A 27,481-nucleotide genomic window follows, 5' to 3' on the forward strand; every position below is an offset into this window, starting at 1 on the left:
AACTCCTGACCTCAGGTGATCCACCCACCTCGGCCTCCCAAAGTGCTGGGATTACAGGTATGAGCCACCATGCTCAGTCCAAATTTTCTAAACAAAACGTAGAGTGTACAAAACTTTCTAGTTGGAGAGAGTGGCTAAGGAACTTGTTCAGAACGTTTATTTAGAATATTAGAGGTGCTAAGGGGCCCTTGAGGGAGACTGGAGGAGCCATGGGTTAAGAGATGCTTAAGAGGAGTGCTTCTTAAAGCTCAAGTGCACACACATCACCGGGATCTTGTTAAATGCATTTGCTAAGTCAGTGGGACTGAGTGGGTCCTGAGAAATCTGTATTTTAACAAGCTTCCAAGTGATGATAATGCAGCTGGTCCTGGCCAGGCACAATGGTTCACACCTGTAATCCCAGCACTTTGGGAGGCCAAGGCAGGTGGATCACCTGAGGTCAGGAGTTCGTGACCAGCGTGACCAATATGGTGAAACCCCATATCTACTAAAAATACAAAAATTAGCCGGGTGTGGTGGTGTGTGCCTGTAATCCCAGCTACTCGGGAGGCTGACACAGGAGAATTGCTTGAATCTGGGAGGCGGAGGTTGCAGTGAGTCAAGATCATGCCACTGCACAACCTAAATGACTAAATTACAGACCGAGACTCTATCTAAAAAAAAAAAAAAAAAAAAAAAAGGTAATGCAGCTGATTCCAGGGCCACACTTTAAATAGCAAGACTTTATACTGAAAATGGGGTAATGGGGTATATAATGGAGAGAGATACGTTTAGACATTGTATATGAGATGGAAAACCAAAACATAAAACACCATCAAGTTTTGAAATAAACTTAATCCAAAAGTTAAGCAAACATGAATCTTGAAAGAGGAAATAACTGAATTAGAACCCCAGGCAGTGCAGATAGTCTAAAAGTGAATCACAAGGCTCTCTCAGGTTTTCCCAGGCCCCACCCGCCCCTGTAGAGCATGTTTGATGCTTACATGAAAAGAAGGGTTATAGATAAGGTCTAGGCAAGGTCCCATCAGCTTCTATTCAAAAAAGTCCATCAAAGTTTCTTAAAGAAGCTGGATGTGGTGGTGCATGCCTTTAGTCCCAGCTACTCAGTAGGCTAAGGTGGGAGAATCACTTGAGGCCAGGAGGTCAAACCTGCAGTGTGCCATGATGGCACCACTGTACTCCAGCCTGGGCAACAAGAGTGAGGCCTTGTCTCAAACAAAAACAAAACAACAAAAACAAACATTTCTTAAGCTCATTGTTTTCTCTGATTAACAAATCTACTCCCTACAAGCTAGAAAATGCAACTTTGCAACACAGGATAATCAATTATCAAACCAAGATCTGGCCGGGCATGGTGGCTCACGCCTGTAATCCCAGCACTTTGGGAGGCCGAGACAGGCGGATCACTTGAGGTTAGGAGTTTGAGACCAGCCTGGCCAACATGGTGAAACCCTGTCCCTACTAAAAATACAAAAATTAGTTGAGCGTGGTGGTGGGCACCTGTTATTCCCAGCTACTCGGGATGCTGAGGCAGGAGAATTGCTTAAAACTGAGAGGTGGAGGTTGCAATATGCCAAGATTGCGCTACTGTATTCCAGTCTGGGTGACAGAGTAAGATTCCATCTTAAAACAAACAAACAAAAAACCCAATATCTTATATCTTTCTCTGCTGAAAATCCCAGATGGTCCCCCTACTGTTAGGGACAAAAACCTAGATTTCTGAGCTTTTAATTCAATTTCCTCCACATTCTTCTCTGTCACTCTATTTCCAGCCCTATCTCTTGCCAATAACCAGTTTTCTCACACATTCTTAATGCAGTTCACACCCACCTACAGGGTACTTCCTACTTCTAGGCTTCTGCTCCAGTCAGTCTCTTTGCTGGAATGCCCTTTTAAACAATATATTCTTCAAAGCCTAGCTTAAACATAATAGCAATAATATGCAATAGTAATCTATATTTGCATAGTCCTCACTATTTGCTAGGCACTACATTATCTCAATGAATCCTCACCCCAACTCTGAAAGACAGGGATTATTATTTTCCATTCATTCATTCGGAAAATATTTATTGAACCCCTAATGCATGCCAGGCACTGCTTATAGCACAAGTCTCTTCCTTCAACAGGCTTACATTCCAGCTTTAAGAGACAAATAATAAGGCCGGGCGCGGTGACTCACGCCCGTAATCCCAGCACTTTGGGAGGCCGAGGCAGGTGGATCACTTGAGGTTAGGAGTTCAAGACCAGCCTGGCCAACATAGTGAAACCCTGCCTCTACTAAAAATATAAAAATTAGCCTGGTCTGGTGGTACATGCCTATAATCCCATGTACTTGGGAGGCTGAGACATGAATAGCTTGAACCTGAGAGGCGGAGGTTGCAGTAAGCCGAGATTGCACCACTGCACTCCTGCCTGGGTGACAGAGCAAGACTCTGTCTCAAAAAAAAAAAAAAAAAAAAAAAAAATAAGTAAACATACAGTGTGTCAATGAAAAGTGCTGTGGAGAAAAATGAAGCAGAGTATGGGGATATGAGGATACTGATAAAGGGAATGGTTTGAGCTAATGGTTGGAGACAACCATTAGCCTTGAAAATAGCTAGTGGCCAAGAAAACAGCAAGTGCAAGGAGCATGCTTGACAGGTTTGGCAAGGGAAGATGACTGAAGAGGAGGATGGTTGGGGCTGAGGTGAGACAAGTGGGGCTAATTCACATAGAAGGGCTTTCTAGGCTAGTCTAAGAATTTTGCTTTTTTCTCCAAGTTAGATGTAAAGCCATCATGCGTTTTAAAAAGTCATGGGCTATTGCCTTGAAAAGTGATCACAAAGAGACCTGTTAGGAGTCTACTGCAAAGGCGCAGGTAAGACATGATAGACCAAGCTGCAAGCAGTGGAGGCGGGGAGAAAAGGTCAGATTCTGGATCTCTTTGAAGGTTCAACAGGCAGAATGTGATGGCTTGCAGGTGAGAGAATGAGAAATATTCTTTTTTTTTTTTTTTTTTTTTTGAGACGGAGTCTCGCTCTGTCGCCCAGGCTGGAGTGCAGTGGCTGGATCTCAGCTCACTGCAAGCTCCGCCTCCCGGGTTTACGCCATTCTCCTGCCTCAGCCTCCCGAGTAGCTGGGACTACAGGTGCCCGCCACCTCGCCCGGCTAATTTTTTTGTATTTTTAGTAGAGACGGGGTTTCATTGTGTTAGCCAGGATGGTCTCGATCTCCTGACCTCGTGATCCGCCCGTCTCGGCCTCCCAAAGTGCTGGGATTACAGGCTTGAGCCACCGCGCCCGGCCGAAATATTCTTGACTTAGGCCAACCAACTAAGTTTTTTGGCCTCTACAGCTGGCAGGATACAGTTGCTATTTGTTGCTATCTTGTAAAGAATTTGAGGTTTAAGGAGGTTACATAACACACCCAAAGTCAACTGTATCGTTATCTGTTACAGGTTTATCTGGAAACATTGAGCAGCAGTTTCCCTTCTTCCCATCTCCTAAGAAACTAGCCTGGGCTAGAGTTTTACCTTTCCGTTGACCTAAAGAATTAATAGGCCTTTGTTTTCCAAGAACTCTTTGCTAACATAAAGAAGGGATGAATCGCACTGAGTCTGGGGAAGGGTTGTGGGATTTTTTTTTTTTTTTTTTTTTTTTCAGATGGAGTCTTGCTCTGTCACCCAGGCTGGAGTGCAGTGGCGCGATCACAACTCACTGCAACCTCCGCCTTCCAGGTTCAAGCAATTCTCCTGCTCCAGCTTCCTGAGTAGCTGGGATTACAGGCGCGCCCCACCATGCCCAGCTAATTTTGTGTATCTTTAGTAGAGATGGGGTTTCACCATGTTGGCCAGGCTGGTCTCAAACTCCTGACCTCGTGGTCCCAACGCCTCGCCCCCACAAAGCGCTGGGATTACAGGCATGAGCCACCGCGCCTGGCAGGGATTTTTTTTTTTTTTTGAGACAGGGTCTCACTCTGTCACTCAAGCTGGCATATGCGGCATGATCTTGGCCCACTACAACCTCCGCCCTATCAGGTTCAAGCCATTCTTGTGCCTCAGCCTCCAAAGTAATTGGGATTACAGGTGTGCACCACCACGCCTGGCTAATTTTTTGTATTTTTAGTAGAAATGGGGTTTTGCCATGTTGGCCAGGCTAGTCTCAAACTTCTGACCTCAGGTGATCCACCCGCCCTGGCTTCCCAAAATGCGGGGATTACAGGCATGAGCCACCACTCCTGGCCTGGGATTTTTAGGATTTCCAAATGCTTTCCTCTCCTGAAGCTTGCAACAGAGGACAGGACTCAAGCAGGGATGACTGCAGGATGCCTGGGAGACAGTTCACTAAGCACTGAGACCCTGGAAGGAGTGCTGGTGACAGCTGTCTGGTCAGACGAAAGTAAATCAACAGCATCACCCCGTTTCAGTGACCCGGGACCACTCGACCACCCAAAACCTAGAGGTCTTGTATACTTCACTGCAGTACAGAAAGAAATCCCAGAAATAATTCTTATCCATCTTCAGAGTGTGGGCCCTAAGCCATATTTTATTTGAATAAATAAATTAAAAGAAGAAAAGAAATAGGACAGGGATGTTCACCATGTCTATTTATATAGAGTGTGATACTATGCATCCGTTTAGAAAGCTAGAATAGATTTATATTTATAGATGTGGAAAGATGTCCACAATGTGTTGCAAAATTAAAGGATCAGTTTACAGAACAGTATGTAGAATATGAATCTGTGTAAGTCAAATCCTGTGCATACATATGCCTACACAAATATATGGATGAAGAGACAGCTGGGAGCAAGTTCACAAAGTGCTGACAACACTTATCTGTGGCTAGTGAGGTTTATGTAATTTATTTCCTGCTTTTATGTATTAACTGAATTTTTTAAAAATAAGCATGTCTCAATTATGTAATCAGAAAAAAAGTTTTCTTCTTAGAAAAAAACTACTACCTTGGATTTTGCAATTTTACCTTTAATTATGCTATAAAATTGTTTTATCTAAAGATACATTTAAAATATTCATTAGACATTTTGCACCCTAGAAACTTTTTGGTAAGCCTCCATTTTCATCAATTAAATGCTGAAAAAGTTAAGTACATTAATCAATGTCCTTTATGCTTGAATTCTTCCCACTAAGCACTCTGGTAAAAATAGTCAGCTCCATTTACTCATTTTTAACATTACTTTTCTTGGGCTTTTGTGATGACAAAAATTAAGTGGTTACTTTTTAAATACCACAGTTACTTCCACAAATAAGATGACATGAATTTCACTGATATTAATTTTTTACTGAGGCACAAATAGTTTTAAAACAACCACAGGAAAAAAAGTGCTATTCAAAGTCTGGCATTTTAGTACATTTACTGCAATGATTCTTCTTCCCAACTTGATTACAAAATTACATGACTCGCATGTTGTTACTTTTTCTTTAATTCTTGAAATACTAAGGCTATGGACACTACACTCATCTAAGTGGTATTTCTAAATACATAGTTCCTGGATAAGAAAATCAGCTCAAATCAAGTGAATTTCCTGAATTCGAACTCTTAGAGTGTTGGGTACTAGGTCATAATTAGGTGTTAGGGATGAAAATCACTCTACTAGTTGAAAAACAATTTCAAAGAAGTAGATGGCTATTGACAATGAAATCAAGAACTGTGCCTTGCCTGTACAATACTCAATAGAGGACAGAAAGAACTCTGCCACACCTGTTATATATTTAATAAAAGGAAAGGTTTTGTTCACAAAGAGCAGGAAGAGGAAAAAGGAAAATGAAGGTGGAAGTTCTCAGATAATGAAATGGATACAAATTTACTGGAAAATAGGTGAAGTAAATAGAAGCAAAATTTAATTTAAAAAAATTTAATTGGTGAATAGAAATGGGAGTTACACCTTAAGAAATTCGAGGAATGTCAGGCAAGGTGGCCCACACCTGTAATCCTAGCACTTTGGGAGGCCAAGGCGGGCGGATCACCTGAGGTCAGGAGACCAGCCTGGCCAACATGGTGAAACTCCATCTCTACTAAGGATACAAAAAGTTAGCCGGGCATGGTGGCACATGCCTGTAATCACATCTACTCGGGAGGCTGAGGCAGGAGAATCGCTTGAACACAGGAGGCAGAGGTTGCAGTGAGCTCAGATTGCGACGTTGTGCGCCAGCCTGGGCGACAGAGCAAGACCCGCCTGAAAAAAAAAAAAAAAAAAAAAAAATTGGAGGAAAAACTTTTGGGGAAGAGGGAAGTCGTTTTTTAGACTCGTCTCTTTCCTTCAATCTCTCCATTTAATTAGTTACCAGTTTCTAGTGCAGGTTGAATCCTCAGCAGAAGTGGAAAATCTTAAAAGGTAGTCTTCAAGGCCGGGCGCAGTGGCTCACGCCTGTAATCCCAGCACTTTGGGAGACCAAGGTGCGCGGATCACCTGAGGTTGGGAGTCCGAGACCAGCCTGACCAACATGGAGAAACCCCGTCTCTGCTAAAAATACAGAATTAGCCGGGCGTGGTGGCACATGCCTGTAATCCCAGCTACTTGGGAGGCTGAGGCAGGAGAATTGCTTGAACCCAGGAGGCGGAGGTTGCGGTGAGCAGAGATCACACCATTGCACTCCAGCCTGGGCAACAAGAGCGAAACTCCATCTCAAAACAAAACAAACAAAAAAAAAGGTTGTCTTCAAGTTACTCTCACTACTTCTACCTGGTTGTAACCTCATTCCTCCAATCCATCTTTCGTTTGGCCATCATTCTAAAATGTACAATTGATTATGTCAGCTGTTTGCTTTAAAATTCTTCAATGGGCCGGGCGCAATGGTTCACGCCTATAATCCCAGTGCTTTGGGAGGTCAAGGTGGGTGGATCACTTGAGGTCAGGAGTGCAAGACCAGCCTGGCCAACAAAATGAAACACCGTCTCTCCTAAAAATACAAAAATTAGCTGGGCATGGTGCTGGGCGCCTGTAATTCCAGCTACTGGAGAGCCTGAGGCAGGAGAATCGCTTGAACTCAGGAGGCGGGGGTTGCAGTGAGCTGAGATCAAGCCACTGCACTCCCCCCTAAGCAACAGAGCAAGACTCTGTCTCAAAAAAAGATAACATAAAATAAAATACAATAAAATTCTTCAATGGCTTCTCATTGCCTTCAGGATAAAACAGCAAACATGGCCGGGCGCGGTGGCTGATGCCTGTAACCCCAGCACTTTGGGTGGCTGCAGTGGGTGGATCACAACGTCTGGAGTTGGAGACCGACCTGGCCAACATGGTGAAACCCCCTCTCTACAAAAAACACAAAAATTGACCGAGCGCAGTGGCTCACGCCTGTAATCCCAGCACTTTGGGAGGCCGAGATGGGTGGATCACGAGATCAGGAGTTCAAGACCAGCCTGGCCAAGATGCTGAAACCCTCTCTACTAAAAATACAAAAAAATTAGCCGGGTGAAGTGTGTGTGCCTGTAATCTCAGCTACTCAGCTATTCGGGAGGCTTAAGCAAGAGAATCGCTTGAGCCCAGGCAACAGAGGTTATAGTGAGCCGAGATCACACCACCGTACTCCAGCCTGGGTGACAGAGCAAGACTCCATCTCAAAATAATAATAATAATAATAATACAAAAATTAGCTTGGCATGGTGGCATGCACCTGTAATCCCAGCTATTCAGGAGGCTGAGGCAGAATTGTTTGAACCTGGGAGGCGGAGATTGCAGTGCACTCCAGCCTGGGCAACAGAGCAAGACTGTCTCGGAAAAAAACAAAACAAAACAAAACATGGGCATGACATATAAGGTCCTCTGTCAGCTGACTCCTGTCTGATCTTCTAATCTCTACTTCATTCTTTAAACACACTGCAACTGAGTCATGCTGAACTAATTGTTGTTTTTCAAATAGGCCATGCCCTCTTACTGTGGTCAAACTGTTCCTTCAGCCCGAAATGACTTCCTATTCTCCACCCTAACTCCATACCTGTAAGCTCCTAGTCATCCCTGAAGACTCAACTCATTTCCCCTTTTTTTACTGAAGACCTTCCTGGACTCTTTAGGCAGTTTTGTTTGTTTGTTTGTTTGTTTGTTTGTTTTTTAGATGGAGTTTCGCTCTTGTTGCCTAGGCTGGAGTGCAATGGCATGATCTTGGCTCACTGACACCTCCACCTCCCGAGTTCAAGCTATTATCCTGCCACAGCCTTCCAAGTAGCTGGGATTACAAGCGTGCGCCACCATGCCCAGCTAATTTTTGTATTTTTAGTAGAGAAGGGGTTTCACCACATTGGCCAGGCTGGTCTCGAACTCTTGACCTTGGGTGATCTGCCCACCTCGGCCTCCCAAAGGCAGTTTTATATAGACATTTATTCTGTAGAATCTATAGCATAGTGTTTTAATTATCTATTGCTGCATAACACATTATCCCCAAACTTAGTGGCTTAACTTAAATATAAACATTATTATCTCTCACAGTTTCTACAGGTCAGGAATTTGGGAGCCACTTGACTGGGCAGGTCTAGTTAGGCATTTTTCGTGGGGTTCAGTCAGATGTTAACCAAGGCTGCAGTCATTTGAAGACTTGAATGGGGCTGGAAGATCCACTTCCAATGGCTTACTCACACAGCTGGTAAGTCCGTGCTGGATACTGGTGGAAGCCACAGTTCATCCTCTAGTGGGCCCCTCTACAAAGTTGTTGGAGAGTCCTCATGAGATGAATGCTGGCCTCCCCCAGGGTAAGCAATCCAAGAGACTAAAGTGGAAGTAGCAAGTCCTTCACAGTCTACCCTTGGAAGTCACCCCTTGTAACCTCAGCCATACTCTTGTTCACATAGACTAGCCCTAATTCATTATGGAAGAAGACAACATAAGAACATTAATACCAGAAAGTGAGAATCATTGTCATCTTAGAGACTGGCTCTCATATACAGTGACTCGATTATACGTCATATCTCACTAGCCAGTGACTACAAAATAAGATCAGACCTTCTTTTTTTTTGAGACAGGGTCTCACTCTGTCGCCCAGGCTGGAGTGCAGTGGCACGAACATGGCTCACTGCAGCCTCAACTTCCTGGGCACAAGTGATCCTCCCACCTCAGCCTCCTGAGTAGCTGGGACTACAGGTGTGCACCAACAGGCCTGGCTAATTTTTTTTTATTTTTCATAGTCATGAGGTTGCCTCAAACTTCTGGGCTCAAGTGATCCACCTGCCTCCACCTCCCAAAGTGCTGGGATAACAGGTGTAAGCCACTGTGCCCGGCCCTAATTTTTTAAAAATTTTAGTTGACAAATAATAATCATATGTATTTGTGGGGTACAATGTGATGTATACATTATCAAATGTATCAAGCTAATGAACACATCTATCACCTCACATATTCATCATTTTTTGTGGTGTGAACATTTAAAATTTACTCTCAGCAATTTTGAAATATACGTTACATTAATATTAATTATAGCCACCATGTTGTTCAATAGATCCTAAAAACTTATTCCTCCTGTCTAGCCAAAATGTTCTACCCCTTGATGAACATCTCCCTTTTCCCTCTCCCTGCAACCAACCCTCAGTGAACCACCATCCTACTGTCTGTCTGCTACTGTGAGTTAACCACATTCTACTGTCTACTCCTGTGTGATTCCAGATAAAAGTCAGATCATGCAATATTTGCCTTTCTGTGCCTGGCTTATTTCACTTAAAATAAGGTCCTCCAGGTTCATCCATGTTGTGGCAAATGGCAGTATTTCTTTTTACAGGCCATTGTGTATACATAGCACATTTTCTTTATCCATTCATCCATTGATAGACAAGATTGATTCTATATCTTGGTTATTGTGAATAATGCTGAATAATTCAGTACGATTATTGTGAATAATGTGAATAATGAGCATGGGAGTGCAGATATCTCTTTCACAAACTGGTTTCAATTCCTTTGGATATATTTCCAGAAGTAGGATTGCTTGATCATATGGTAGTTATATTTTTAGTTCTTCGAGGAAACTACTTACTCTTTTCCATAATGGCTATACTAATTTGCATTCCCACTAACAGTACAGAAAAGGGTACCCTTTTCTCCACATCCTCTCTAACACTTGTAACCTTTCATCTTTGTGATGACAGCCATTCTAACAGGTGGGAGGCAATATCTCCCTGTGGTTTTTTATTTGGCATTCTTCTGATGATTAGTAATGCTGAACATTTTTTCATACATCTATTGACCATTTGTATGTCTTCTTCTGAGAAATACCTATTTAGATCCTTTGAAATTTTTTAATTAGGTTGTTTTCTTGCTATTAAGTTGTTTGAGTTCCTTATATATTTTGAATATTAAAATCCTACTTTTTTGTTTTTTTTTTTTAAGACGGAGTTTTGCCCTTGTTGCCCAGGCTGGAGTGCAATGATGAGATCTCGGCTCACCGCAACGTCTGCCTCCCGGGTTCAAGCAATTCTCCTGTCTCAACCTCCCGAGTAGCTGGGATTACAGACATGTGCCACCACGCCCGGCTAATTTTGTATTTTCAGTAGAGACGAGGTTTCTCCATGTTGGTCAGGCTGGTCTCGAACTCCCGACCTCAGGTGATCCGCCCACCTTGGTCTCCCAAAGTGCTGGGATTACAGGTGTGAGCCACCACTCCCGGCCTAAAATCATACTTTTAATGTTCAAATTATGATTACTTAAGCCCTCATGGCACATTGCCTTGAGAAAGCAATCTTTTCCTCCTCCCATATTTCTGATACAGCTCCCTGTTTTCAGGGAACAGTTCTTGTTCTCCCACAACCTTCTGGATCTGCTGGAGTGCTGCTCTCTCTCACCCTAATAAGAATGTAGCTCCAGTGGGCACCACTCTCCTGCACTGATGACTGTCACCATTGCTTCCACCACTGAATTGGGAAGTATTTGATGTTCTTCCAAGAAAGTGAAATAAGCCCAAGAACACAACTGAGGTCAAGCTGTGATTGTTAACAGGTTTTGACTTTTGTTTACAGAAAGTATAATAGACAGGGTTAACTATACTGCTGTTAGCAGTGGCTGCTGTGAAAGGTCCACAGTCTAAACTCGCTATCAGAATGGCAGATTCGCAGGGCTTCTGGAAACTCTACCATCATCAGAGGCCGTCCTCTTGTCCTATGCCCTACAAAAGACATAATACAACACAATCTGTCATCAGTTCAATTCCTGAGGTCTGGGATTTTCAGTCTTTAACACCACAGGTGGAACTCAACAATCCATGCCATAAAATCCTGGGCCAAGTGCCCTCCATTTCTTGTTCACAGCTTCTCCTCCAGCACTGACTGAAGAAAACAAGCCTGCACACTCTCTCAGCATTCCTCTCCATCCCACTTCCATGACCCTCACAGATAACTGTCTAAAGAACAGGCCTCTCAGCTCTGTAAAGATATCCAGTAATGAGACAGGCACGATGGCTCATGCGTGTAATCCCAGCACTTTGGGAGGCCGAGGCGGGAGGATCACCTGAGGTCAGGAGTTCGAGACCACCCTGGCGAACATGGTGAAACTCCATCTCTAATAAAAACAAAAATTATCCGGGTGTGGTGGTGTGTGCCTGTAATCCCAGCTACGTGGGAGCCTGAGGCAGGAGAATTACTTGAACCCAGTAGGTTGCAGTGAGCTGAGATTGCACCACTGCACTCCAGCCTGGGTGACAGAGCGAGACTATTTAAAAAAAAAAAAAAAAAGATATCCAATAGTGCACAAGCATAGGACAATCTAGATCCATACTTAGGGAGAAACATTTCTTTATAGAAATCAATATATAGAGGCAGATAACTACTAAAAGATACCTTATTAGCAGCCTGAAGCATCTTCATTTGTTTTTTGTTTGTTTGTTTTGAGATGGAGTCTTGCTCTGTCATCCAGGCTGGAATGCAGTGGTGCAATCTTGGCTCACTGCAACCTCCTCCACCTCTCAGGTTCAAGTGATCCTCTTGCCTCAGCCTCCCAAATAGCTGGGACTACAGGCACGCGCCACTATGCCTGGCTAATGTTGGTAGGGTTATTTTTTATTAAAGATGGGGTTTTGCCACGTTGGCCAGGCTGGTCTTGAACTCCTGGCCTCACCTGATCCACCCGCCTCAGCCTTCCAAAGTGCTGGGATTACAGGCGTGAGCCACTGTGTCCAGCCTTCATTTGTTTTACCTCAATTATTTCAGGCCTTCACCTAGAACTGGATGTTGGTGATGACTTTGCAATTACAAAACCCGAGGCAGCTTCAGGGTATCTCCTAGGACAAGAGAGGAATTAGTACTAAAAGGAAATTAGAGCCTTCACTTTTAAAGGTGGTGTTTCCAGCTGGTTCACTCATCAAGGTTAAAAAATAAAATCCTGGCTTCAGCTAGCTTGTTTATAATATCACTTGCCGTGATTACTTGTTGGAAAGCATGTCTCTGTTTCATTAGAGAGCCTGGAGGTCAGATAACAAAAATAGAAACTGGAAGGGATATTAAAGGAATAAGTGGTGCCTCGGGATAGAAAATAACGTCAAGCAGATTGTTTATCACATGGTAACAGTGAGCTGCGGTGAAATGGTAAGAGGTTTTGGAGCCAAACAGACGTAGGTCCACATGATGATGGGACTCTTCTCCCAAGGTGGGGTGACTGGGACTTCACTTCTCTGAGCCTTAGTTTCTTCACATGTAGAATGATGGTAACAATTTTACTTCACAGAGTTGAGGATTAAATGAGAAAATATATTATCAAGCACTGGCAGGAGGCAGGCTATGCTTCAGGTATAGCTGGTGCTGGGAATAAAGGAGTGAAGGGATGAAAATGAGTCACTGTCTTCACTGAGATTTCAATCTAGAGTGGAAGGCAGGAATTAAAGAACTACCTAACTTCAATTGTGATGAGTGCTATCACGAAGCCTAGGGTACCATAAAAAGAGACCTGACCTCATTTAGGGTGTCAAGGACTGTGGCCCTGAGGAAATGATGCAAAAGCTGGGGAGTCTGGGTTAGGGGACAGCGTGTCATCTTTCAGCTGAGGCATTCTAGGCTCATGGAAGGTGCTCAATAAATGGGAGTTGCTGTTATTATTATTTATTCAGTAAACATTTATTGAGTGCCTACTATGCATACTGTGCTACCATGCATACTGAGGGTATAATAAATGTGTGAAGTTGAAAGGTAGCTTAACTTCTTTGAGCCTCAGTATGTTCAGCTGTAAAATGGGAATATTAATATTACCTACCCCTTTAGTCTTTCTTTGAAGATTCAATGAGATAATGAATGCAAAATGTTTAACATAGTGCCTGGCATAAGGAGAACATAATATATATTAGTAATATTTTTATTGTTCACTAATCAAGACTGGCCACATGATTTACAGGGCCCAGAGCAAAATAAAAATGCAGGGCTTCTTGTTAAAAGATTATTAAGAATTTCAAGCCAGGTGCAGTGGCTCATGCCTGTAATCCCAGCACTTTGGGAGGCTGAGGCAGATGAATCACAGGGTCAGGAGTTTGAGACCCTGGCCAACATGGCGAAACCTCGTCTTTACTAAAACCACAAAAATTAGCCAGGCGTGGTGGCGGGCACCTATAGGTGCTACTCGGGAGGCTGAGGGAGGAGAATCGCTTGAACCTGGGAGGCAGAGGTTGCAGTGAGCCAAGATCGGGCCACTGCACTCTATCCTGGGTGACAGAACGAGATTCTGTCTCAAAAAAAAAAAAAAGAAAAAAAAAACTTTGGCTGGGCATGGTGGCTCACGCCTGTAATCCCAGTACTTTAGGAGGCTGAGGCGGGTGGATCACCTGAGGTCAGGAGTTCGAGACCAGCCTGACCAACATGGATAAACCCCATCTCTACTAAAAATACAAAATTAGCCAGGCTAATGTGGTGGCGCATGCCTGCAATCCTAGCTGCTCAGGAGGCTGAGGCAGGAGAATCACTTGAACCTGGGAGGTAGAGGTTGCAGTGAGCCGAGGTCGTGCCATTACACTCTAACCTGGGCAACAGGAGCTAAACTCCATCTCAAAAAAAACCACAAAAACCTTAAAACAGTAAGATATTAAACCAAGGGAGGGCCCTGTGTAACTGCACAGTTCGCATGCTTACAAAGACAGCCCTTTCACTAGTTATGTCACATGTACATATATGCTTTTGTATAGCTTACCTGTACAAACAGGCTGAATCTTTCTTGGGAGCAACTTTCAAAATTCAGTATGTGGAATTTAGTGTATAAGGATAAAATATGTATACATGCAGTATATCAACAGATGATTGAGACATATTTTTCTCAACATGTTATGAAAAATTTTAAACAAAAATTATAAGAATTTCCTAGTGAGCACATGTATACAAACCACCTAGACTCTATTATTAACATTTTATTATATTTGCTTTTTTATATATATATATATGTATATATTTTTCAAAAGATTCAGTCTCGCTCTGTTGCCCAGGCTGGTCTTGAACTCCTGGGCTCAAGCAATCCACCCTCCTCAGCCTCCCAAAGCGCTAGGGTTATAGGCGTGAGTCCCCACACCCGCCTCCCTTATTATATATCTATCCATTTCTTTATCCATTTATTAATCAATCTATTTTATTTTTGGTGCATTTCAAAGTAAATTCCAGATATCAATATCACTAACTAAAGCCAAATTTGTTTGATTCTTTCTCCTTTTGATGTAAATTGATATACAGAGGAATGCATAAATCTTAACAGTAAATTTGCTGGCTGGGAGAGGTGTCTCACGCCTGTTATCCCAGCATTCTGGGAGGCCAAGGCGGGTGGATCACTTGAGGCCAGGAGCGCGAGATCAGCCTGGATAACGTAGTGAAATTAGTGAAACCCGTTCTCTACTGAAAATATAAAAATTAGCCAGGCATGGTGGCACATGCTTGTACTTCCCCTGCTACTCAGGAGGTGGGAGAATTGTTTGAATCCAGGAGGCAGAGGTTGCAGTGAGCTGAGATCGTGCCACTGCACTCCAGCCTGGGCAACAGAGTGAGACCCTGTCTCAAAAAAAAAAAAACAAAAAACAAAAAAGAGTAAATTTGGTAAATTTGCTGAGTTTTGACAAATGCATTGTCCTCTGTAACCCAAACCTCTATAAAGATACAGAACATTACCATCATCCTAAAAAGTTCCTTCACACTCCTTCCCTGTCAGTCACCACTCCTACCCTTTCCAGAGACAACTACTGTTCTGATTTTTTTTTTTTTCTGGTGCTTAAATTTTTCAAAAGGAACCTTGATACGTATAAGTACTTAGCTTCAGTGCTTTCTCCCATTATGCATAGAAAATCTTGCAGCCTTTAAAATAGGAGAGGTAATTCCAGGATAGTCTGGTGCAATCAACAACAAATATTTATTGAGACAAAGAGTAACTAAATAAATCACTAGAATGCTTTTTTCAATAGTTTTTGGGTAAAAGTGATACAATGAACACTCCAGAAAAAGTGTAAACAATATGAAAAAACAGAGAGAGAGGAAATTAAAAATCACCTCACATGAAGAGATGAACACTTAAAATATTTGGGGCTGGGCATGGTGGCTGATGCCTGTAATCCCAACATTTTGGGAGGCTGAAGAGGGAGGAGGATAGCTTGAGGCCAGGAGTTTGAAATCAGCCTGGATAACATACACCCCATTTCTACAAAATAAAAATTTTTAAATTAGCCAGACTTAGTGGCATGCTCCTGTAGTCCCAGCTACTGGGGAGGCTGAGGCAGGAGGCTCACTTGAGCCCAGGAGTTTGAGGCTGCTGGTAGCCGTCATTGCTCTACTACACTCCAGCCTGGGCAACAGAGTAAGACCCTGTCTCAAAAATACGTATATAAATAAAATAGCGGGTGCAGTGGCTCATGCCTGTCATCCCAACACTTTTAGAGGCCTAGACAGCTGAATTACTTGAGGTCAGGAGTTCGAGACCAGCGAGGCCAGCATGGTGAAACCCCATCTCTACTAAAAATACAAAAATAAAATAAATAAATAAAAACATTTTGATGAAATTTCTCCCTGATGCCTATGTATACATATATATAGTGATCTCTGTATAAAACCTGATATAAATAGGATCATACACATGCTACTATGTAACCGGTTTTTATCACTTAACAATATCCTGTAGATATTTTTCCTCATTATAAATACAAGTTAGAAATAGAAATCATCATTTCTAATGGGCACACTCAATGGACATATAATTCTTTTTTTTTTTATACTTTAAGTTCTGGGGTACATGTGCATAACGTGCAGGTTTGTTACATATGTATACTTGTGCCATGTTGGTGTGCTGCACCCATCAACTTGTCAACACCCATCAACTCGTCATTTACATCAGGTATAACTCCCAATGCAATCCCTCCCCCTTCCCCCCTCCCCATAATAGGCCCCTGTGTGTGATGTTCCCCTTCCCGAGTCCAAGTGATCTCATTGTTCAGTTCCCACCTATGAGTGAGAACATGCGGTATTTGGTTTTCTGATATAATTCTTTAATTAACCAGTTACCAGCTGGGCATGGTGGCTCATGCCTGTAATCCCAGCACTTTGGGAGGCCAAGGTGGGTGGATCATTTGAGGTCAGGAGTTCAAGAATAGCCTGGCCAACATGGTGAAACCCTGTCTCTACTAAAAATACAAAAATTATCCGGGCATGGTGGCACATGCCTGTAACCCCAGGTACTCAGGAAGCTGAGGCAGGAGAATCTCTTGAACCTGGGAGGTGGAGGTTGCAGTGAGCAGAGATCGCACAACTGCACTCCAGCCAGGGCTATAAGAGTGAAACTTCATCTTTAAAAAAAAAAAAAATTAACTAGTTACCTACCAACGATCATTTTGATTGTTTCTAAAATGTCAGTATTATCAACAATACTGTAATAAATAAACATGCTTATACATACAGCATTTTCTGAGCTGTATAATTATTTCCTTATGGTAAATTGCCAAATGTGGGATTATTCAGTTACAACATGAACATGTTGTACATGCTGGCTTGTTATACTAAAATGCCTTCCAAAAAAAAGAGACAACAACTTACATCCACTGACTAAGTTCTAAATTCTTGAGGTAAGAAAGTAAATATTTGTTTTATCTTCTTCCTTAAGAATAGAAAAGATGGAGACACATAAGGGGCTAAAAAGCCTATATTTAAACCAGCAAGCAAAAATGTATGTAAAGGTGCCTCATAAACACTGCAAATAAATCCAGTTGAACTTGATTCAATAAATAATTATTTAACACCTACTATATTCAAAGATGGGACTAGCTCCTGGTAGTAGGAAGGTGAGAAGCCATGGGCCCAATCAAGTTCAAAATACTCACAGTCTAATAGGACAACTTTCCTGGCTACAGAGCTTTATTCTCACTAAAGCCTACATGACAAGAATGGACCCCAAGGGACTGCTCCTAAAGGAGCACTGACTTCTACCTTATTTTTGATATAAAACTCAAAAGATAGGCAGAGTGCAGTAGCACATGCCTGTAATCCCAGCACTTTAGGAGGCTGAGGCAGGCAGATTGCTTGATTCCAGGAGTTCGAGACTAGCCTGAGCAACATAGTGAGACCACATCTCTACAAATACAAAAAAATTAGCCAAGTGCAGTGGCTCATGCTTGTAGTCCCTGCTATTGGGTGACAGAATGAGACCCTGTCTAAAAAAAAAAAAAGCTCAAAAGACATAAGTAAAAGGAAAGTGTCCCTTCTCTTCTTGTGCCCCAGATCACTATTTCCACCCATAGTTCCCCTATTACCAATTCCCTGCATATCTTCCCAGAAGCTATCACTATTAACAATTTCCTGTATATCTTCCCAGAAAATGCTGTGTGTCTATGTATCCAGGCATATGCTGAGCAGGCATATGCTAATTGTCCACTCATCACTTACTCATTCAAGCAATTTTTTACACAGTAGTATTATACACAACTTTGCACATGAATCATAAAAATATACATCAGAGATTATTCCATATCCATTCATACAGAGCTGCTTCATTTATCTTTTACTTGGAGATCATTCTATATCCAGTCTTATGAATCTATCTCATTCTTTTGTGTCATCTGCACAATATTCCATTACATGAATGTATTCTATTGACGGTTGGTCCCAATATTTTGTTAATAGAATGCTGCAATAACTATCTTTCTAGATACCAAAATCTTTTTGATAAGAAATGACTATGTGATGTTTGGCTTCAAATCAAGTTAGTAAGCTACTGGAGAGAGAAAATTTTGGGGTTATAGATGAATATTAAAAAGTAGAGTCTGCGGCCAGGCGCGGTGGCTCATGCCTGTAATTCCAGCACTTTGGGAGGCCAAGGCGGGCAGATAACGAGGTCAGGAGTTTGAGACCAGCCTGGCCAACATGGTGAAACCTCGCCTCTACTAAAAATACAAAAATTAGCCAGGTGTGGTGGCGTGCACCTGTAATCCTGGCTACTCAGGAGGTGGAGGCAGGAGAATTGCTTGAACTGGGGAGGTGGAGGTTGCAGTGAGTGGAGATCGCACCACTGCACTCCAGCCTGGGCAACAGAGCAAGACTCTGTCTCGAAAACAAACAAACAAACAAAAAGAAGTAGAGGCTTGGTATGGTAGCTCATGCTTGTAATCCTAACACTTTGGGAGACTGAGGCAGGAGGATAACTTGAGCCCAGAAGTTTGAGACCAGCCTGGGCAACATAGTGAGACCCTGTTTCTACAAAAACATAAAAAATTAGCTGGGCATAATGGCATGCATTTATAGTCCCAGCTACTCACGAGGCTGAAGCAGGAGGATTGCTTGAGCCCAGGAAGTTGAGGCTGCAGTGAGCCATGATCATGCCACAGGACTCCAGCCTGGGTGACAAAGTGAGACCCTGTCTCCAGAAAAAAAAAAAAAAAAAAAAAAAAAAAAGGATAAACCATTAGGGACTGGGGAAGTTGGGGAAAGGAGAGACATTTGATCATTTGATCAAAGGGTATAAAATTTCGGTTAGAGAGGAGGAATAAGCTTTAGTGATGTATTGCACAGAATGGTGATCATAATAAATAATAATGCACTGTATATTTCAAAATTACTAAAAAAGTGGATTTTAAATGTTTTCACCACAAAAAATGATAAGCATATGAGGTGACAGATATGTTAACTAGCTTGATTTAATCATTCCACAATGTATACATGTAGGAAAACATCATTTTACCCCATGAATATATACAATTATTATTTATCAATTAAAAATAAAAGAGTACAAAGCATTAAATATATACACTGTGTCTGAAACATGTTTTCCCAAATAACTGTTAAAACAAGAGAAAAGCATAAAAGCCAAGAGGATATCTCCACCCACTTAGACTCCTCAGGAGGTGTAAATATATAGGCCTTACCCAAGGTCTTAGCGGTCCACAGTAGAGCTTTGTCACACTAATAGCGAGAACTCGTTGTAGAGTCCATGCCTTGGCACTAAGAACTTCCCCTAGAGAGTTTAGATCTAGCAATGTGAACATACAAATATTCATTTGTCACACATAATTCATCAAAAGGCTTTTGTACATGCAAGCAGAGGAGTACATTTCCTTTTGCCTTTCCCATTGACTTTTGTTTCTGAACTTCATTTTGAAATAATTACAAACTTGAAAGTTTCAAGAATAGCACAAAGAACTCCCACACATTCTTTATCCAAACTCACTATTTTCAAACATTTTGCCACATTCTTCCCTCTATATATTTTTTCTGTATTATTTGAGAATAAATTGCATACATTATGCCTCTGTATCCCTTAATACTTCAGTGTAGGCTGGGTATGGTGGCTTACGTCTGTAAACCCAGCAATTTGGAGGCCAAGGCAGGTGGATCACCTGAGGTCAGGAGTTCGAGCCCAGCCTGGCTAACATGGTGAAAACCCATCTCTACTAAAAATAGAAAAATCAGCCAGGCGTGGTGGTGTGTGACTGTAGTCCCAGCTACTAGGGAGGTTGAGGCAGGAGAATTGCTTGAATCCGGGAGGCGGAGGTTGCAGTGAGCTGAGATGGCACCACTGCACTGGGTGACTCTTTCTCAAAAAAAAAAAAAAAAAAAAAAAGCTGATGCATAGACATCTACTGTTTTTGCTTGCCCAGCTCTCTTTCCTCTTCCTTTTGGCAACAGCTTTAGGAAACCATCCCTTTTGCATTGGATACAGAGTTAATGGAACTGTCCTTCGAAGTCCTCATCCCCCATCTCCGCCCCCTTTATGGCCATGGAATGGGCATGTAAGGCAACCTAGGTCAATCAGTTGGGGTGTTTGAATCTTGAAAGGGGCTTAAAGATTGACAAAGTGTGAGTTGATTCCTAAAGGTGGTGCCTTGAAGAGGTTGCTTAATGGCTCTTGCTACTCATTAGCTCTGCTTCTCTGTGACTTGCTTCTTTAGCATTTCTTTTCATTCTCAGTGCCACCCCATGTCTTTCCAATAATTTCCATAGGCTTAGGTTGACCAGTTTCTGTCGCTTGCAAACAGAGGACCCTAATCAATAACAGCTGACTTGAAAAAATTTTTCTTTCAGCAACACTTGCACAAATGGAACTGTGACTTGAATTGCATAGAAAAAAGTTGGCCCTGGGTACACCCTTTCCTAAGGCTTAGTGTGGCAATGCCTTATAGACTTATGGCTCTGCTGTTCAATCTAACTAATGACAACCTGTTTTCACACTCCCAGAAGTGACCATTCTTGGAAAAGCAGAGCAATTCTTCTGTTAGTTGTAGCTTTTAGAAATCTCCAGCAAAGGGGCAGTGCTTTAGTCAGTGGTTATTTTAACTCTGTCACCCCCAAACTGATCCATCTGGTTGGCAGAGTGATGAAATACAATCTGCCTTGAACACAACATCACAGGGGGCTCCCTGCCTGATTGACTCTAGGGCCTGCTGCCAGCAGGAAGTGAAGATACCACTTATTGTCTTTCCTGACAATCTGTTCCTGACTTCTAGGAACTCACACATATGGAAGAACACTTTGATGTCTCCAAAAGACATTCAGACAGTTTAGTATGAATCTATCCCCATGAAAAAAAATCTCCATAAAAGCTTAATCAGTAGGGTACAGTGACTCAAAACTGTAATCCCAGCACTTTGGGAGGCCAAGGCCAGAGGATCACTTGAGCCCAGGAGTTTGAGACCAGCCTGGGCAATATGGCAAGACCCTGTTTCCACATACACACACAATTTTTTTAAAATTAGCCGGGTGTGGTGGAGCATGCCTGTAGTCCCAGCTACTTGGGAGGCTGAGATGGGAGGATCCCTTGAGCCCAGGAGGTCAAGGCTCCAGCGAGCCATGATCTCACCACTGCACTCCAGCCTGGGTGACAGAGCAAGACCCTGTCTCAGAAAAACTCACCAAAACTCCACATATTTTGGTTACTTAGAAAAATGTTTCCAGTAGTGAAGGCATGCTGATCTATTTCTGTGGTTTACTGTCAAAAAGTTCAGAAAACACATAGGTAAGGCAAATATGACAAAATGGTAACAACTTAGAATCAAGGAGCTCTGTGTATGTTCATTGTAATTTCAATATTTCTGTACATTTGAAATTTTTTATAATAAAAAGTTTGGGAAAATATAGAAATGAACAATTTTAGTGGACACAGGTTCTACATTGATTCAATATTATTCTCATTATCATCTTCAAGACTAACTTCAGAGCCTAAGCTAGAGGGAGAAGTTACAAAACCAAGTTTTCTTCTGCCACCATCTTTGCCACTGACCCCGAGTTATCATATAACCAGAAAATGGGGAGATAGGCCTGTCTGGTTGCACTTAAAGCATCTCATTTCTCTAGAGATCTGTTTTCAGTGTCGATAGCCCACGAATTTCTCCTACAGTATTTTTCACATGTCATGCTTGTTAGTATGCTAGATTTGCACAAAGGAGACTGGGTTCCCGAGCCATATGTTCAAGGCAGGAACAGCTATACAATTTTTTTTTTTTTTTTTTTTTGATAGAGTTTCACTTTTGTCTCCTGGGCTGGAGGGCAAGGGCACAATCTTGGCTCACTGCCCCAGCCTCCTGACTAGCTGGGATTACAGGTGTGAGCAACCACACCAGACTCATTTTGCATTTTTAGTAGGGACAGGATTTAATCATGTCGGTCAGGCTGGTCTTGAACTCCTGACCCCAGGTGATCCACCCGCCTTGGCCTCCCAAAGTGTTGGGATTACAGGCATGAGCCACCACGCTCGGCAACAGCTATATAATTTGAAGGGTCCAGTGCAAATGCAAATGAGAAATCTGTTCAAAAGTTACTGAGAATTTCAAGACAGCAGAGTACATCCAGGTATAGTCCTTCCAAGCGGGGCCCTACGTAAAGGTGATATGCTTATGAAACCGGCTCCGTACAAAGTCCAGTGAAGAATCCACAGATGATTGGCCAGGCGCGGTGGTTCATGCCTGTAAATCCCAGCGTTTGGGAGGCAGAAGCGGGCAGATCACTTGAGGTCAGGAGTATGAGACCAGCCTAGCCAACATGGTGAAACCCCTTCTCTACTAAGAAAAAAAAAACAACAAAAAATTAGCTGGGTGTTGTGGTGGGTGCCTGTAATCTCAGCTACTCGATCGGAAGGCTGAAGTAGGAGAATTGCTTGAACCCAGGAGGCAAAGTTTGCAGTGAGCGGAGATTGCGACACTGCACTCCAGCCTGGGCAACAGAGTGAGACTCCATCTCAAAAAAAAAAAAAAAAAAAAAAGAATCCACAGATGAGACCTCCTCCTCCCAGCCTTGTATGCTTGACATGCTTTGGGGGAGTGGAGGAGTGGGAGGAGCAGGCACTTCAGAGTCACTTCCCTATATAGGTCTCTTCAATCCATTTCAACCTATTTTCTGAGGAATCCTTAAGACCAAAGACCGCTGAGAAATTTGTTAGTTTTCTAAAACACAGGCATTTAGTGAGATGCTGATGTATGACAATATTATACAGTAGCAACAAGGCATTTTTTCTGAAACAAAACTCAAGTAAAGCTTATTAAAAGGAAACACAAATAACCACATTCAAAAACAATTATTCAAAATATCATAGTTTTCTTTCTCTCTCTCTCTCTCTCTCTTTTTTTTTGGACAGAGTCCTGCTGTTTCACCTAGGCTGGAGTGTAATGGCAAGATCTTGGCTCACTGCAGCTACCACCTCCCGGGTTCAAGCGATTCTCCTGCCTCAGCCTCCCCAGTAGCTGGAATCACAGGCGCATGCTACCACACCTGGATAAATTTTGTATTTTTAGTAGAGACAAGACTTCACCATGTTGGCCAGTCTGGTCTTCAACTCCTGACCTCAGGTGATCCTCCCGACTTGGCCTTCCAAAGTGCTGGGATTACAGGTGTGAGCCACCATACCAGGCCAAAATATCATAGTTTTCTTAGAATAAAATATGTACTTAAAATATATTTTCATGTGCAACACTTGCAGGGAATTATAATATATATATGTTATAAATTATTTGATGAGCAAAGTCATCATATATAGAGTCTCTGATATTTTACTTGGTAATTAAGTTATTTGGAAACAAATCCAGATATACCAATAAAAATTCAGAAAGAAAATGCCTCATGGGGCTTTCTGACCCAACCCTTTTACTCTTAAGCATTTGCTACATTCCAAGTAACATTCTTAAATTAGTTATAAAAAACAAGGGGATACTTCAAGTAATCAAAAGGGGACTTACATAAGAGTGACGAAAAATAGCATAATTTCTTCCCTTCCTCTTCCTCCTGCCCCAATACAGCCTTTTGCTATTGATATAAATTATTTATCACTTTTAAGAATAAGGCCCTTAGTGTTGACCTTCCCGTTTCTAATAAATGTGGTATTTTTAAAAGGGCATGCCTCATGTGGCTTAGAATAGCATCTGGAAGAATAGAGCTAACAAATTGTTAACAGTAGCATTAGACTAAGTATTTGTGATGGGCTTAGAGAGGACTTTTACTTTCTTTATTTTTGCTTACCTGAATATATACAATGAACATGTGTTTCTTTCATCAATCAAAAAAAATCAGTCAGGGCCGGCATGGTGGCTCATGCCTGTAATCCCAGCACTATGGGAGGCCGGACAGGAGGATCACTTGAGCCCACGAGTTTGAGACCAGCCTAAGCAACATAGTGGATCTGAGGTATACAGAAAAAAAATTAATAAACAAAAAATAAATTAGCTGGATATGGCGATGGCACAAGCCTGTGAACCCAACTACTAAGGAGGCTGAGATGGAAAGATTGCTTGGGCCGGGGAGGTTGAGGCTACAGTGGGCCATGATCGTGCCATTGCACTCCAGCCTAGGTGACAGAGCAAGATATTGTCAAAACAAAACTAAACAAAACTAAATAATACAGATAATTTTTAGAAAGAAAAAACCCCAGCATGTACTTTGGATCTAGCATGGTGACTTACTTTCAGTCACTCAATCAAATATTAAGATTCTTAATGTTTTTCTTAATGTTTGAGCCTGAGCCTTAGTTTCCTTACCTATAAAATAAGGTTAATACTTAATACACAGAGATGTCACAAGGAAAATGCTAACCACATGGTAAATACACAACAGAGCTTTAATTTCCTTGCCTGTAAAATGTGGAACCTGGATTTGTTGTCTATGATTCTTTCTGGAGTTATAATATTGTGATTCCCTCTTTTTATATTCACAGAAAAAGGTTGCTAAATGAACTTAAATGTCTTCATTTGTCTTCAGGTAGTTATTTCTTTTTATTTCCTGAATGACCAGGAAGCCAAAAACATGTGAGCAGTGCCTCTGGAATGTCTGGGCCACTCCACCCTGGGCACCTGGGAAATGACAGGGTATTTCCACTCATTAGAAACTCCCTGATGAAGAGAGCTTTCCTTAGTGGGAAGAGGATCTAACTTCAGTTGTAATAAGCCAGTGTGTGCCATTAAAAATGTTATATACTCTCAATTTTGGGCTTTGAGTACTCCCAGCTTTCTCTTAATTGGTTTGCTTACCTATATTTGCAATCCAGATACTCTGCTGAAACAGTTACGCAAGTGTTCCATAATTTATTATATCCCATGTGTATGTCATTGGTTAAAGTCCAATTAGATCATTATCAATTAGAGAGGGATGCATATTAGTTGAGTTTACAGAGTTGTCTCCTACACATTAGAAATGCTAATAATTGCCCGTCTTTGATGGTACTAGGATGATAATTTTACAAGTCTCTTTTTGCTTTCAGAAGATTGAAAAGTGGCTTGGAGGCCGCGCGCGGTGGCTCAAGCCTGTAATCCCAGCACTTTGGGAGGCCGAGGCGGGCGGATCACGAGGTCAGGAGATCGAGACCATCCTGGCTAACACAATGAAACCCCGTCTCCACTAAAAATACAAAAAAAAATTAGCCGGGCGTGGTGGCGGCGCCTGTAGTCCCAGCTACTCGGGAGGCTGAGGCAGGAGAATGGCGAGAACCCGGGAGGCGGAGCTTGCAGTGAGCCGAGATCGCGCCACTGCACTCCAGCCTGGGCGACAGAGCGAGACTCCGCCTCAAAAAAAAAAAAAAAAAAAAAAAAAAGAAAAGTGGCTTGGATCATAGCAGTGGCAATACTCATCAGACTATAAAAAGGCAAAAACTTAAAAAGGGAGAGAACTACAAAATCAGGAAACATTGCCATCCCCAATTTCTCAAAACATGACATGCTTTTTATTTAATAAAAATTGTGTGTGGATACAGAATCATAGAGAGGAACACCCACATGACTTAGAATTCAAAGTATCTCATGTATGAGATTTCTTAAATTAAGCCTTTTCTGTGCCTGCTGAATACCAGTGGGTGAAGAACGCCTTCAATGCCATTTTGGCATTTCTAGCACCCTGTGTGGCTTGGTAAGATTCTTTATCCTGACATGTTATAGTAGTCCCAGCTTTTCTTGCAGAAGAAAGTCCATTCTGCTTAACATTAATTTTAAGAGATATTATAGTAGAACTGAATATAAACAGACTTTTTTTGTTTCCATATGTATGATTAAGTTTCTCTATATACAAACTAGAGATAAAACAACTTGATCCTTACTACAGGGAAGGCTGAGGGAATTCTTTCTGTGAGCAATAATGATAAATATTAACATTTTCTGAGTGTCTACTATTTCTCAGCCATCATGGTTGGCATTTTGTATTCCACTATTTTATTTAATCCTAAGAAGACTCTGTAAGGTATTACCTACTTTTTTCCTTCCACCCCACCCCCCACCCCGGCCTTTTTTAATAAAAAAAGAAAAGTCTAGTCAAATGCAGTAGATATATGCTTTTTTTCAAATAAGGAAGCCGAAATTTACAGAAGCTAATAATTTACCATTTAAGTATGCCATGTCTGATTCCAACACCTTGATTTTCATTACTTCTCTTTGACCTTCTAGGAGGAAGATGGAAATGTTCCGAAGTCTGGTGCATTGCCTACAAGTCCTTCAGCAACTGAAACCACACTTGTGTCACTCTTCCTCCTCCTGCTTTCCCTTATCTCTTACGCTCTGGTGATACAAGCCTACTTGCAGTTCCCTTAAAGTCCTGTTCTCTTAAGTCTCTGGACTTTTGTTGGGATTGTTTTTTGGCTTAAAATTTCTTTATCCCACTAGCATCAGACTAGCTGGCCTACTCTTTTCAAGTTTCAGTTTAAACTACTCTGCCATGCTTCCATTACTCTTGACATACTCCATTACAGTAAGGATCTTTCTGTGTCATCACCTAAAACGAGCAACTTGAGGGAGTCCTTTTGTTTCTTCATTATTGTATTTCCAGGACCTTTCAAAATATCTATTTTGCAGTAGATGTTCTATCAAATATTTATATAATGAATGTATGAAAGAATGCATAAATGACTTGCTATTCATGCAGAAAAACTCATTAGGGATCTGAGGAGGGTCCTATCTTATTTTATTCCATAGCAGCCTACAAGTTACCAGAAGTGGAAACTTTTCACCCTCTCATAAGAAAGCTTTCCAACATATCCTTATTTTGAATAGCATACCTGGAACACAGTAGTAGCTTGACACATATTTGTTGAATTGATGAAGAGCCTGAGAAACGAATATAACGTCTTGATAATATAATGCCTCTTCTTTCCAGACTCACTTTGTGCCCTGCCTACTTTATCCTCTAATAATGAGTAACAGTATGTAATTTTCATTCATGCACCAAATACTTATTTATCCACTATTACGTGCCGGCACATTGGTGCACTGTTTCAAGTAGGCTCTTTCCTTTCCTTGCTATCCGTGTTCGTGGAAATTCATGAAACCATTCAGCGAATACCATATTTATTGTGGTTTTCTTATCTTCCTTCATTCAGTTCAGTCACTTCTCCCAGACCATCCCTGACCCCTTAGGCAGCTAGTGCCTGCCTCTATCTTAGCCCTGATTACATCAATTTTACGTTTGTCACTCTCTACCCCCATCTCTAACCCACAATACCATTATGCTCTCAGAAGGCAGGAATTGAAGTTTGGTTCACTTATGTGCCCCCAGGGCCCAGCAAAAACCTAGGACACAGCCAAACTGTCTATATATAAGTATTGAAATGAATAATTGCTATTCTTTTTTTTTTTTTTTTTTTTTTTTTTTGGAGACACAGAGTTTCACTCTTGTTGCCCAGG

At 41.9% G+C, this 27,481-nt stretch overlaps 1 long non-coding RNA gene across 1 annotated transcript; it reads right to left on the reverse strand.

The window, feature by feature from the left end:
- Positions 1–10,517: 10,517 nt before the first annotated feature.
- On the reverse strand, positions 10,518–27,413 carry LOC105482742 (uncharacterized). The gene is made up of 4 exons (XR_011620108.1): positions 26,185–27,413; positions 23,844–24,003; positions 11,748–12,704; positions 10,518–11,077 (listed from the first exon to the last, which is right to left on the reverse strand). It is a non-coding gene; the product is annotated as an uncharacterized lncRNA (long non-coding RNA).
- Positions 27,414–27,481: the final 68 nt, after the last annotated feature.

The sequence above is a fragment of the Macaca nemestrina genome, chromosome 2, assembly GCF_043159975.1.
Source record: "Macaca nemestrina isolate mMacNem1 chromosome 2, mMacNem.hap1, whole genome shotgun sequence".
Classification (NCBI taxonomy): Eukaryota; Metazoa; Chordata; class Mammalia; order Primates; family Cercopithecidae; genus Macaca; species Macaca nemestrina.